We start from the raw sequence: 15,376 nt of genomic DNA on the forward strand, positions 1-15,376 counted from the left end.
ACACAAAAACTGGGCTAACTTGACTGTTTTTTTTTTTTTTAATTCATTAAAGTGTATTTTTTTTTTTTAAATTGCATTTGAAATACCGCTGCGCAAATACGGTGTGACATAAAATATTGCAACAACCACCATTTTATTCTCTGGGGTCTCTGCTAAAAAAAAAAAAAATAGCAAAAAAAAAATGTTTGGGTATTCCAGGTAATTTTCTAGCAGAAAATAATGATTTTTACTTGTAATCAATAAATGTCAGAAAAGGTTTGGTCTTTAAATGGTTAAACTTCCTTCATTTACACTCAGGAGTTCTTTCCTTTGATAAAAGAAGGAAAAGATACTTTTCCGTTTCCCGTTAGTTTCTACTTATTAGCATGTTGTGATTAAACTTGGCAGGCTGCCTGGATTTTTTATTTTTTTTCCCAGCTGTGAGAACTTTCTACACTTGTTAAAATAAACGTGACATGCTGTTTTGAAGATCGGGAAGAGAAAAAAATTGCGATTTCGATTCTTAACGATTAATCGTGCAGCTCTAGCCCAGAGATGACCGGGAAGCCGTGGGGGGATTACCTCTCCTGCTGCCTCTAAAAGTGGTCCCATGGCGAATCCGCCGCCAGGATCACTTTTATTGGAAAGAGGATTGCCCACAGGATAAAAAAATACCAGTAAATAAAAAATAAAAATAATTGCTTCCTCCACCCCATAGAATAAATGTAAGCCCAGCCAAGATTATTTTATGGCTCAATAACCACATAAATTGTCTAACCACATAAATTGTCTAACTACATAAATGGCTGTTAAATCAATTGACACAGGACTCCTTTTCTGAGTCACTGATCTTAAAATCCATGCAGAATAGAGACAATGGGAGTCATGTAATTCATGTAGTAAAACAGTAAATTGGGGAGATTTTCCTTCACTTTCTGTTCCTGTGACACCCATACAAGAGATGGTGTGCAATTATCACTGGGACAGGAAGACACAGAAAGCAATAAGTGGGTATAGAAAATATTGCGCTGAAGAATATAAATAAAAATAAATTAAATTGAGCTGCAACTACAAAGTGTTATACGACACAAATCAGATATATAAAGCAAAAAAGTCGCGCTAATGAGTGAGATGGTACTGACTAATGCCCCGTACACATGGTCGGATTTTCCGATGGAAAATGTGTGATAGGACCTTGTTGTCGGAAATTCCGACCGTGTGTGGGCTCCATCACACATTTTCCATCGGATTTTCCGACACACAAAGTTTGAGAGCAGGCTATAAAATTTTCCGACAACAAAATCCGTTGTCGGAATCTCCGATCGTGTGTACACAAATCTGACGCACAAAGTGCCACGCATGCTCAGAATAAATAAAGAGATGAAAGCTATTGGCCACTGCCCCGTTTATAGTCCCGACATACGTGTTTTACGTCACCGCGTTCAGAACGATCGGATTTTCCGACAACTTGGTGTGACCGTGTGTATGCAAGACAAGTTTGAGCCAACATCCTTCGGATAAAAACGATGGATTTTGTTGTCGGAATGTCCGATCAATGTCCGACCGTGTGTACGGGGCATAAGGCTGCCAATGGAAGGTGCCAAAAATCACAATAAGTGACCTTGAATGAAATTAAATGATACACCCTAACGTGCACACTTGAGTTCTACAAACTAAACATAAACCGGAATATAATGCATCAAAGAGCAAATACAATCAGGTGATGATATACAAACGTGAAAAGAAAAGAACACAGAAATATAGTCAATTGACTTGGTGAAGTGAAAAAACAAGACTAAAAAAATTATGAAAAAATAAAAATAAAATAAAAAATAAAAAATAAATATAAATCAATCCATAAAGGGTGAAAATGAGTCCATATCACGAATATAAATCCCAAGATGACAAGTGTAAATTTATCCTCCACCACGGAAAAACGCTGCCGCTTACCAGAAGCCGTTGGTCCCTTGTTATAGGGGACCGCACTGAACGGATGGCTGTAACCCCAGCCCGGGATCTCACAGGCAAACAACGGACTCCTCAGCGTCAATAGGAATCATCAGCAGAAGACTCAGCAAGGCAGTAATGCAGTAATATCACCAAAAAGACAACAAAGAGCTCCACATAGCGTAAATCCTAGTTTTGTGTCTTCTTGGCTTTCCTTGGATATCTTCTGTAGCCTGTGTTGTTTGTATGATCACCCCCGCCTCGTGCTCGTTGAGACGCACGGGGACGGAGTTCGGCGCCAAATTCAAAAAGTAAAAAACACAGTATAGATGCAGTGTACTGTATCAAATAATTACACATCCCCTTTGTCCCTAGTGGTCTGCCCAATGCCCTGCATGCAGTTTTATATTATAAATACTGTTCTTTCTGCCAGGAAACTGGAGATTGTCCATAGCAACCAAAAAATGTCCGTTTACGTCAAAAGTGCTTTTAGACCAGCTAGAAAACAGCGATAATAAATTAGAAACCCTCGCAGAATTGAGCGATAGCGATTTGTGGGGAAATTCGTCATCAAACACTGAAAGTACGAAAACGACGATTCTGCAACTGAGCAAATTTCAGTGTTTTTGATATGATTACATTATTTAATAATTTTTTAAATTATTATATTATTATTTGTTATAATTATTTACAGTTATTTATTATATTATAATTTTTGATTTCGTTTTTCAAACTTTATCATACCCGGGATGTCTTCTAGACTCTTGTTTGGACAGATTTAAGTGAGTTATTCCTAAGAATTACAGGCCTGCAATATAAAACGCCAAATTTCTGTGCAAAATAATTGTATCGCTTTCAGCACCTAAAATCTGAAATAATCATCCCGCCAGGGAGGTTAAGGGGGGATATGATCACCATGTATAAATATATAAGGGGTCCATATAGTGAACTTGGTGTTGATGTTGATTTCATCTCCAAATACATAAAGGTTTATTGACAGTAAGAGCTGTGAAAATATGGAATAGACTCCCTCCAGAGGTGGTTCTGGCCAGCTCAGTAGATTGCTTTAAAAAAAATCTAGATTCTTTCCTAATTGTACATAATATAACTGGGTACTAACATTTATAGGTAAATTGATCCAGGGAAAATCCGATTGCCTCTCGAGGGATCAGGAAGGAATTTTTCCCCTGCTGTAGCAAATTGGATCATACTTTGCTGGAGTTTTTCGCCTTCCTCTGGATCAACTGTGGGTGATGGATTGTTTCATAGCTCCCAACTGTCCCTGATTTCGAGGGACTGTCCCTGACTTGGAGCAATGTCCCTCTCTCACTCATTCCTCCTCATTTGTCCCTCATTTTGGTCTGATCTATACAGTTGTGCATAAAATGCACTTTTTACCTATCAAAAAGTGTTTTCCAATTTCTAAATTGCTGCATTTGTAAATCCCAAAAGCCAATATAAAGGAATAGTAGTGGTAAAAAGAAAGCAATTGTGGGTTTAACCAATCTTGTTTTTTTGTACAATTTCGTACCATTAGTGGGCTGCAGCAACAGCTGATTTTTGTGTGGCCATCGAATTTGAGTAATCGGGCATTTTTTCTAAATTTTTTTAAAAACTAACGATTTTCTAATCAATGATGGGAGAATCGTGCGAGAAATTTATTCAAAAAAAAGAAATGCGCATGTGCAATAAAAGAGAATTCCTGGAAAGGAAAGAAGATTCCCAGCCACGAAAATTATTTTCTGTAGCAACATGAGGCGAAATTGAAGGCTTGTTTGGCCGAATTTTGAAATGGTGGCACTATCTGATCACAAAATGCATGACATTTCTGATTTTCAAAAGAAAATTCTTTCAAAATTTGACCATGTATGGCCAGCCTAAGTATGTAACTATGTATCTTGTTTTTGTATTTCAGGATCTTCAAATCTCTCCTGGCAATGCAAATCTCTGGCAAGATGACAGCATGGTGTAGCCCAACATAAACCCCACATCTGAAAGTCATAAACTCATCTGAAGAGACCCATGTGATGCCTGGACCATTATATCTGACACCTTTTGAACTGCTGACCACACAAAACACTCCAATTATGAACATATATGACTTATATTCAGGTTAATAATTAATTGTACACCCCTTTTATAAAGCAATGGTAGACTCCCCTACCACATCCAGGAGCTCCCATGGACTAAATGAAAGAACTGCTCCGCCTATGGTGGTTGAGTCCCTTAAAACGGACTTTTTTTATGTTGGGCATTTTGACATTTTGGGATTTACTGGAAAATCTGCACTTTGTTTTGCATCCTGCAGTAACAGTGAGTAATGTATACCTTTTTATTTTACATTATTTTGATACACCCTATGGTTAAAGGTTGATGGGCACCTGACCATCACATCGATATAAGTTGGGTGAACATGTCATTCCAAAACCATGATCGTCCACTCTTCTGGGAAGGCTTTCCACAAGATTTTGGAGGGTGTTTGTGGGGATTTGTGCCCATTTGTGTGCCCAGGTACTGATGTTGGATGGGAAGACCTGGCTCACAACTGAAGATCCAATTCATCCCAAAAGTGTTCAGTAGGGTTGAGGTCAGGGCTCTGTGCAGGACACCCGAGTTCCTCCACATGAAACTTGTCAAATCATGTCATGTCATTGAGTTGCATTTGTACACAGGGGCACAGTCACGTTGGAATAAAAAGGGTCTTCACCAAAACCTACCATTCGGTTGAGAAAGCACAATTGTCCAAATCATCCTTTTAACCACTTTGCGACCACGATATAGCTGACTGACATCTACAGTGTGGGCAGGTAGTTCTGAGAGGCCATCATATGACAGCCTCTTGTGATTGTGCCCGCTGCATGCCCACTGTGTGACACGTGTGGTGAGCTCTGTGATCACAGTGTCCGAAGGACACTACTGGTCACAGATTGAGGTAAAGAGCCAATCAGGAGATCTTTAGCACGTGATCAGCTGTGTCCAATCACAGCTGACCACAGATGTAAGTAGAAGCCGGTTATTGGCGCTTCTTTGCTCATGCTGACAGCATGAGGAGAGGAGAAGAGAGTCGATAACTGGCTACTCTAAAAGGGACATCTACACTGATAATCAGGGCACTGGTTATCAGTGCAGTCCCTACAGTGCCCACCAGTGCTGCCAATAATTGCCCACCAGTGCTGCCAGTGCCCATCAGAACTGCCAATCAGTGCCCATCACGGCCTCATTATCAGTGTCACCTACCAGTGCCCATCAGTGCCACCTATCAGTGCCCATCAGTGCCAGCTATCAATGCAGCCTATCGGTGACACCTATCAGTGCCCATCAGTGCCGCCTATCAGTGACACCTATCAGTGCAGCCTCATCAGTGCCCATCAGTGCCACCTATCAGTGCAGCCTATCAGTGACACCTATCAGTGCCTCCTATCAGTGACATCTATCAGTGCAGCCTCATCAGTGCCCATCAGTGCCACCTATAAATGCCACCTATCAGTGCAGCCTATCAGTGACACCTATCAGTGCAGCCTCATCAGTTCCCATCAGTGACACCTATCAGTGCAGCCTCATCAGTGCCTATCAGTGAAGGAGAAAAATTACCTGTTTGCAAAATTTTATAACAAACTATTCAAGAGTTTTCTTTCTATTTTCAGTCTTTTTTTCTTTAGCAAAAAACAAAAAACCCAGTGGTGATTAAGAAAGCTCTATTTGTTCAAAATAAGTGATACCAATTCTGTTTGGGTACAGTGTTGCATGACCGCGCAGTTGTCATTCAAAGTGCAACAGCGCTGAAAGCTGAAAGTTGGCTTGGGCAGGAAGAGGGTGAAAGTGCCCAGTAGGCAGGTCATTAAGCTGTAGTGTTAACAGTGCCCTTCACTGGAAACACCTGAGCTTAAGTATTTAGAAGGGGATTTATGGTATATATATTTGGGCATATAGTGTAATGGTCAGGTGACCATATAGAAAAACTCAATTAAACAATGGCCTCTTATATCTCAATTATTTGTCCCTCTTTTTGGTAATTTAATCAATATTCAAAACAAGGTGCACAAGCCAACACACCACAAGTCCTAGGGATGACACCTATAGATTATTAGGACTTTGTTGAATTGATTTGATGGATGTGTGTTTTATCACTTATAGGGAAGGGTGTATTCAAAGCTTTACTCTCAGTCTGGTTACCTCCATCTGCACTGCAGACTAGAAGGAGTATATTGGGGAGGTCTCAGAATTACCGGCCACTAAATGTCCTCCCTATTCAAAGGCAATCCTGGAAAAGTGTCCCTAATCTTTCTATTCTAACTGGACCCAAAAACTGTCCTATGCTGCAGTATACTAATCACTCCTATCCCTGATCTAGGAGATCAGCCAAACTGATCAAAACCCTTCCCCACCAAATATACCCCATGTTGAAGTTGATCGTGCACCAAAACCTATCCCGTGACCCCAAAATACCCCTAACATGTTTCACTCAAATATAGAGTTTCGTCCGGGGTGCAACAAATAAATCATAAGTGCCCAAAGAATAAAGAGCTATAAACACCACATGGCAAATGGCGTCTTCTCTAAGCTGCTTCTATTTATAAATATTTCTTAAAATGGCCGTTCCTAATAGGACCCACGCCATCTAGTGGTTCTCTAAAGGAACATCTTTTGTCCCTATTATTTTGTTTATTTTATTATTTATTTTTATTTATTATATATGCCATCTCAAAAGTAATTTTTCCTCCCAGTAAAATATAATTTTCCTGCAGGAGTCACCATTTTTTGCTAAACACATCTCAGTCCCAAATCAATATTATAAATAAATTTTTAAATTTGAAAATGCTACAAGATGCTACTCCACCACAAAAGGTAAGTAGATGAAGCCTTTGTTTATTCCCTGTGGGGCACATGATCCCAGCCGAAAGATCTATTTTTAATAATCTCTTGTCTAGATCTCCTTTTCTCTGACCCAATTTGATCTGCTGGACCACTCAAAAGGACAGACCTTCAGCTTTTCCATTATGCTTTTGTAACATATGTCTCGCAATTGGTCTGTTTTTATTTTTGGTTCCACATAATTTATGTGTTCCAGAACCCTACGCCTCAATTGGCGAATTGTATTACCGACATACAAGAGTGGACAGGGGCATTTTGCTATGTATATTACACCTTTTGTACTGCAGTTGTAAAAAGATGTAATATCAATCTTTTCTCAATTTTTTTGGACTGATGAAGCTCTTTACTGTAGGTACATACAGTATCTCACAAAAGTGGGTACACCCCTCACATTTTTGTACATATTTTATTATACCTTTTTATGTGACAACACTGAAGAAATTACGCTTTGCTACAATGTAAAGTAGGTAGTGTACAGCTTGTATAACAGTGTAAATTTGCTGTCCCCTCAAAATAATTCAACACACAGCCATTAATGTCTAAACCACTGGCAACAAAAGTGAGTACACCCCTAAGTGAAAATGTCCAAATTGGGCCCAAAGTGTCAATTTTTTTTTGGCCACCATTATTTTCCAGCACTGCCTTAACCCTCTTGGGCATGGAGTTCACCAGAGCTGATGTGACACAAGGTCTCAGGTGTGAATGGGGAGCAGGTGTGTTAAATTTGGTGTTATCGCTCTCACTCTCTCATACTGGTCACTGGAAGTTCAACATGACACCTCATGGCAAAGAACTGTCTGAGGATCTGAAAAAAAGAATTGTTGCTTTACATAAAGATGGCCTAGGCTATAAGAAGATTGCCAAGACCCTGAAACTGAGCTGCAGCACGGTGGCCAAAACCATACAGCGGTTTAACAGGACAGGTTCCACTCAGAACAGGCCTCACCATGGTCGACCAAAGAAGTTGAGTGTGCGTGCTCAGCGTCATATCCAGAGGTTGTCTTTGGGAAATAGACGTATGAGTGCTGCCAGCATTGCTGCAGAGGTTGAAGGGGTGGGGGGTCAGCCTGTCAGTGCTCAGACCATACACCACACACTGCATCAAATTGTTCTGCATGGCTGTCGTCCCAGAAGGAAGTCTCTACTAAAGATGATGCACAAGAAAGCCCGTAAACAGTTTGCTGAAGACAAGCAGACTAAGGACATGGATTACTGGAACCATGTCCTGTGGTCTGATGAGACCAAGATAAACTTATTTGGTTCAGATGGTGACAAGCGTGTGTGGCGGCAACCAGGTGAGGAGTACAAAGACAAGTGTGTCTTGTCTACAGTCAAGCATGGTGGTGGGAGTGTCATGGTCTGGGGCTGCATGAGTGCTGCCGGCACTGGGGAGCTACATTTTATTGAGGGAAAAGGTAAAGGTGATGGACTGGCTAAGCATGACTCCAGACCTAAACCCTATTGAGCATCTGTGGGGCATCCTCAAATGGAAGGTGGAGGAGTACAAGGTCTCTAACATCCACCAGCTCTGTGATGTCATCATGGAGGAGGGGAAGAGGACTCCAGTGACAACCTGTGAAGCTCTGGTGACCTCCATGCCCAAGAGGGTTAAGGCAGTGCTGGAAAATAATGGTGGCCACACAAAATATTGACACTTTGGGCCCAATTTGGACATTTTCACTTAGGGGTGTACTGACTTTTGTTGCCAGCGGTTTAGACATTAATGGCTGTGTGTGAGGGGACAGCAAATTTACACTGTTATACAAGCTGTACACTCACTACTTTACATTGTAGCAAAGTGTCATTTCTTCAGTGTTGTCACATGAAAAGATAGAAGAAAATATTTACAAAAATGTGAGGGGTGTACTCACTTTTGTGAGATACTGTATGTACCTACAGTAAAGAGCTTCATCAATCCAAAAAATTGAGAAAAGATTGATATTACATCTTTTTACAACTGCAGTACAAAAGGCGTAATATACATAGCAAAATGCCCCTGTCTGCTCTTGTATGTCGGTAAGACAACTCGCCAATTGAGGCGTAGGGTTCCGGAACACATAAATGATGTGGAACCAAAAAGGACAAACCAATTGCGAGACATAGGTTACAAAAGCATAATGGAAAAGCTGATGGTCTGTCTTTTTGAGTGGTCCAGCAGATCAAATTGGGTCGGAGAAAAGGAGATCTAGACAAGAGATTATTGAAAAACAGAAGCCAAATAGATCTTTCGGCTGGGATCACGTGCCCCACAGGGAATAAACAAAGGCTTCACCTAATTACCTTTTGTGGTGGAGTAGTATCTTGTAGCATTTTTCAAATCTAAAAATGTATTTATAATATTGATTTGGACTGAGATGTGTTTAGCACAAAATGGTGACTCCTGCAGGAAAATTATATTTTGATGGGAGGAAAAATTATTTTTGAGATTTCATATATAATAAATAAAAATAAATAATAAATAAACAAAATAATAGGGACAAAAGATGTTCCTTTAAAGAACCACTAGATGGCGCCGGTCCTATTAGGAGCGGCCATTTTAAGTAATATTTATAAATAGAAGCAGCTTAGAGAAGTCGCCATTTGCCATATGGTGTTTATAGCACTTTATTCTTTGGGCACTTATGATTTATTTGTTGCACCCCGGACGAAGCTCTATATTTGAGTGAAACATGTTAGGGGTATTTTGGGGTCACAGGATAGGTTTTGGTGCACGATCAACTTCAACATGGGGATATATTTGGTGGGGAAGGGTTTTGATCAGTCTGGCTGATCTCCTAGATCAGGGATAGGAGTGATTAGTATACTGCAGCATAGGACAGTTTTTGGGTCCAGTTAGAATAGAAAGATTAGGGACACTTTTCCAGGATTGCCTTTGAATAGGGAGGACATTTAGTGGCCGGTAATTCTGAGACCTCCCCAATATACTCCTTCTAGTTGCTGCAGTTCAGATGGAGGTAACCAGACTGAGAGGAACGCTTTGAATACACCCTTCCCTATAAGTGATAACACACACACCCAACAAATCAATTTAACAAAGTCCTAATAATCTATAGGTGTCATTCCTAGGTCTTGTGGTGTGTTGGCATGTGCACCTTGTTTTGAATATTGATTAAATGACCAAAAAGAGGGACAAATAATTGAGATATAGGAGGCCATTGTTCAATTGAGTTTTCTATATGGTCACCTGACCATTACACTATATGCCCAAATGTATATACCGTAGATCCCCTTCTAAATGCTTAAATAATCTTTAGGCATCGTCCCTAGGTCTTTTGAAGTGACCATATAAATAAGTGGGGTGGTCAGGTGTCCATATAGGTAAATGTGATGGCCAGGTTTCCATAAACTATTGGTCATATGGATAGATGTGATGGTCAGGTGACCATATAAGTAGGTGTGACGGTAAGTGTCCACATACTCTGGTCATATATATATAAGTGTAATGGTCAGGTGTCTATATCGGTAGGTGTGATGGTCAAATGTCCACAAAGAGATAGGTCTGATGGCCAGCTTTCCACATAATATTGGTCATATAGGTAGGTGTTATTGTCAGGTGACCATAATGGCAGGCGTAATAATAAAGGGGACCATACAGGTAGGTGTGATGATCAGCTGTCCACATACTATTGGTCATATTGGTAGACTTGATGGTCAGATGTCCACAAATAGGTCGGTGTGATGGTCAGGTTTGCACATACTGTTGGTCATATAGATTGGTGTAACGATTAGGTGCCCATATAGTTAGGTGTGATGGTCAGGTATCCACATACTATTGGTCATATAAATAGGTGGAATGGACAGGAGTGCATATAGTTTACTATTAATCATATAGATAGGTGTGATGGTCAGGTGTCCATATAGGTAGATGTGATGGTCAGGTTTGCACATACTGTTGGCCATATAGATTGGTATATTGATCAGGTGTCCATATAGTTAGTTGTGTTGGTCAGGTGTCCACATACTATTGGTCATATAAATAGGTGGAATGGACAGAAGTCCCGATATTTTACTATTGATCATGTAGAAAGGTGTGATGGTCAGGTGTCCATATAGGTAGATGTGATGATCAGGTTTGCACATAATAGTGGTCATATAGATAGGTGTAATGATCAGGTGTCTATATATAGGTAGGTGTGATGGTCAGGTATCCACATACTGTTGGTCATTTTTACACGTTATGTTGTTGCTATGCCTTATAACTTAACATTTGTAAGCATAAGTTTAGCTCTGTGTCTGGCAGTCCATATACAGGAAAGAACTTGCTGAGTATAAACTGTAACAGGCAATAACGAGATTTTGAATATTTCTAAGTGGTTAGTAAATATTGGATTGCAATCTTTGGAAGGACGGCATTTACATTACTTGAGATACACAGAATACAAACAATGCAGTTAGACCCAATAATATAATTGCAAGTAAAATGTTTGCAAAACAGTGTCCCACGTACAAAGATGTAGAGCATGGTGCAGTATGATATAGTATTAGGCTCTGTATCCTGTAAGCCTCTATGACCAGGCTTGAAAGAAGCTGGACACCAGCAGTAGGAAGGTGGCGGAGGCCATGTTTGTACACCCCGCACTGCTCAGCACTAAACCTTTTAGGCTTTCAAAATTAAACACCCAAACAGCATCACAGATGTGAATATACTATATTGATATACGCTCACTTTATTGCTAAAATTATCGCGGCAATTGTTGTTGCAGCGTGTCAGTCTGGCACACCGCAACTCCGATCTAGGTGAAGAGCCTCTGACAGAGACTCTTTACCACGTGATCAGCCGTGTCCAATCACAGCTTATCACAATGTAAACAGGAAGAGCCATTTATCGGCTTTTCCTCACTCGCGTCTGACAGACGCGAGTAGAGGAGAGCCGACTGGCTGTTCCTCTGACAGAGAGGGGGTCTGCGCTGATTGATTATCAGCACAGCCCTCCCTCAGATGCCCACCCAGGACCACCAGGGATGCCACCAGGACCACCAGGGATGGCCACCACTGATGACCACCAGGGATTGCATCCCCGGTGGCCATGGGTGGCAATGTGTGCCCACACATGATGCCAATCAGTGCCCACCAGCAATACCTGCCAGTGCCTCCTAATCAGTGACTTATCAGTGTCCATCAGTGCCCATTAGTGCCACCTATCAGTGCCCATTAGTGCCACCCACAAGTACCCATCAATGCTGCCTTTTAGTGCCCATCTGTGCCCCCTATGAGTGCCCATCTGTGCCGCCTATGAGAGCCAATCAGTACTGCATATCAGTGCCACCTATCAGTGCCCATCAGTGCCACCTCATTGGTGCCACCTCATCTGTGTTAATCAGTGCCACCTTATCAGTGCCCGGCAGTGAAGGAGAAAACAACATACTTATTTACAAAGTTTTATAACAGAAACAAAGAAAAACTTTTTTTTTTCAAAATTTTCAGTCTTTTTTTATTTGTTTAGCAAAAAATAAAAACCGCAGAGGTGATCAAATACCACCAAAAGAAAGCTCTATTTGTGGGAAGAAAATGATAAAAAATGTGTTTGGGTACAGTGTTGTATGACTGCGCAATTGTCATTTAAACAGCGACAGCACTGAAAGCTGAAAATTGCTCTGGGCAGGAAGGGGGGAAGGTGCCCGGTATTGAAGTGGTTAAATAAAGAATACATAAAAAAGAGGGGATTCTTAGTTCACATGCATTGCAATACATGTTCAAGCTGGGCAACTGGGTCAAACTGACCCCTCTCTGACCAGTCCCTACTCTTCCCAGCAAGTTTACCAGCATCATACTGCTAATTCTTCAAGGCAAATAGACTGTGCACTTTGCAAAGTGCATTTGCTGCAGAGCTTAGTAAATAAGCAAAAGCTCTGCTGACTTCCATCATCCAATCATGTGCAAGCAAAAATGCTGTTTTTTCGTGATTTTTTTTTTTTTTTTTAATTTTCCTTGCATGTGATTGGGTATTCTCTGTAAAGTGCCGCTTTTCCTCATTTACTAAGCTCTTTAGCAACTGCACTTTGCAAAGTGCCCAGTCTTTTTGCCTTTACTAAATCAACTTATTAATGGCAAAATGGAGCAAACAGGCAGAGATGAAGGTGAGCTAGAGATCAAAATCCCGCAATGCAAATCCACAATGGGAAAATACACAAGGTTTTAGATGGTAGACAACCCCAACAGGTAAAGATAGTAATCTAAACCAGTTGTGTCCCCAAAAACATCACAAAAAATTCACCGAGTACAAGGGGGCTACAGCAAAGAGAAGATAATTATGTGCGCATATTAAAACGGTAGCAAACTGCAGTTGAAAAAAAAAATCCCCAGCAAGGCAATGTCATAATGTGCTAGTATGCCTCTCATACTAGCTCATTATGAGAGACTTACCTTAAAAAGAGGGCTGCGAGGGCTTCCATCTTCCCCCGGTCTTCCTTCCGGGTTCGCAACCTCTGGCTACATGAGTGGCCGGGGGCGCAATGATTTGCAGGATTTGCCATTTACGGCGCGGGCTCTTAAGGTCCACCATGGTATGCTGAACCTTCGAAGCACATGCACCAGTGATGTCACCAGCTTTGTGCAATCTGAATATCTCCTAAACCAGTGATTTTTAAACTGTGTGCCATGGCACACTAATGTGCCGGGTGAGATTTGCAGGTGTTCCGTGGGAGTTTTAAAAAGTCTTTAAAATTGCTAGTGTTTCGAAACCTTGAACATAGCGAAAAATTAAATGGTGAATCAATGTCGCAAAAATTAAAGAAGTATCATATATAAAAATGCAATCTCTGTCAGTCTGTCATTCATTGGTTCCTTTCCTAAATATATTCCTTTCATATAAATTATAATAATAAGAGACCGTTCCATTTGTTTGTTCTGTTTGTCGACTTTGGAGCCTCGCTTCAATCTGATTTGCTCTCGAAAGCAGGCACATCCTTCACATTAAATCTAACCACTTCCCGTCCAGCCTATAATAGATTGACGTCCGGGAAGTGGTTCTGTTATCCTGACTGGGCGTCATATGACGTCCAGCAGGATAACATGCCGGCGCTCGCGAGTGCGGCGTGTCAGTCTGACACGCCGCATCTCCGATCGTGATGAGAAGCCTCTGATGGAGGCTTCTTGCCACGTGATCAGCTGTAACCAATCACAGCTGATCATCGCATGTACCAGGAAGTGCCGGTAAATGGCATTCCTCGGTTCGCGCTGACAGGGAGAGCCAATCGGCTGCTCTCCCTGTCAGAGGGGGGGGGGGTCTATGCTGATAATCAGCACATTGATTATCAGCACAGCACCCATCAAATGTACCCATAAGCTGCCAATCCGTGCCCAGTCAGTGCCCCATCATAACCCCCTGCCAGTGCCCAATAAAGTGCCAATCAGTGCCCACTACAGTGCAAATCAGTGCCCACCATAGTGCCTACCAGTGTCCATCACAGTGCCAATCAGTGCCCAGCATTAACACCTGTCAGTACCTGCCCAATCAGTGCCACCCATCAGTGCCATCTATTAGTGTCCATCAATGCCACCTGTCAGTGCCAATCAGTGCCCATCAGTGCCGCCTGTCAGTGCCCAACAGTGCCACCTGTCAGTGCCCATCAGTGCTGCATATTAGTGCCACCTATCAGTGCCCATCAGTGCTGCATATCACTGCCGCCTATCAGTGACCATCAATTCTACATATCAGTGCCTTCTCATCAGTGCCCATCAGTGCCACCTTATCAGTGCCCACCGGTGCCACCTCATCAGTGCCTATCAGTGCCGACTCATCAGTGCCCGTCAGTGAAGGAGAAAACTAAATTTTATAACAAACGAAGAAAAACTTTTTTTTTCAAAAATGTCAGTCTTTTTTTAGTTTTTTAGCAATAAAATAAAAACCGCAGAGGTGATCAAATACCACCAAAAGAAAGCTCTATATTTGTGGGAAGAAAATGATAAAAAATTTAGTTTGGGTACAGTGTTGTATGACCGCGCAATTGTCATTCAAAGTGCAACAGCACTGAAAGCTGAAAATAGGCCTGGGCAGGAAGGGGCGAAAGTGCCTGGTATTGAAGTGGTTAAAATAATATGTAACAATAAATAAGTTCTTCACCACAAAAATTGTTAAATCTTTTCAGGTGCGCCATGTAAATTTGTAGATCTTTTTGGTGCGCCGCAAGACAAAAAAGTTTGAGAAACACTGTCCTAAACAGTGCAAGTTTAGGAGATATTCACAGTACCTACTGGTAAGCCTTTTTATAGGCCACTATTTTTATTGCCACTATGCTGTAACCCCTTTGTATTTTGTGTGGGTGTTTGTTTAGGAACACACCGAGTTGCATGCACACATGCCTGTTTTTTCTTGCTGCTGCTGCTGTCCACAATGCTAGACTTTGGGGCTTATTTCTTAAAGGCAAACATACTGTGCACTTTCCAAGTACAGTTGCTCTCCCCCCCCCCCCCAGAGCTTAATGAATGTGGTGAGGCTCTGCTGATTCCATCATCTAACACATTTGCACATTAAAAATGTTTTTTTTTTTTTAATTTTTTATTTCCCTTGCACTTGATTGGGTATTCTTTACAAAGTGAAACTTTACCACATTCACATTCAGCTACACTCGGGATGAAA

The 15,376-nt window shown here is 41.3% G+C and overlaps 1 long non-coding RNA gene across 1 annotated transcript in view; it reads left to right on the forward strand.

Moving 5' to 3' along the window:
* LOC141110366 (uncharacterized) overlaps nucleotides 1-15,376 on the forward strand; it is a 419,573-nt gene that overhangs the window by 163,368 nt on the left and 240,829 nt on the right. Inside the window, exon 3 of the long non-coding RNA XR_012236281.1 lies at nucleotides 3,842-4,239. This is a non-coding gene — a long non-coding RNA (uncharacterized lncRNA). The remainder of the gene's footprint in view (nucleotides 1-3,841; nucleotides 4,240-15,376) is intronic.

This window comes from Aquarana catesbeiana, linkage group LG10 (assembly GCF_042186555.1).
Source record: "Aquarana catesbeiana isolate 2022-GZ linkage group LG10, ASM4218655v1, whole genome shotgun sequence".
In the NCBI taxonomy this organism is placed as follows: Eukaryota; Metazoa; Chordata; class Amphibia; order Anura; family Ranidae; genus Aquarana; species Aquarana catesbeiana.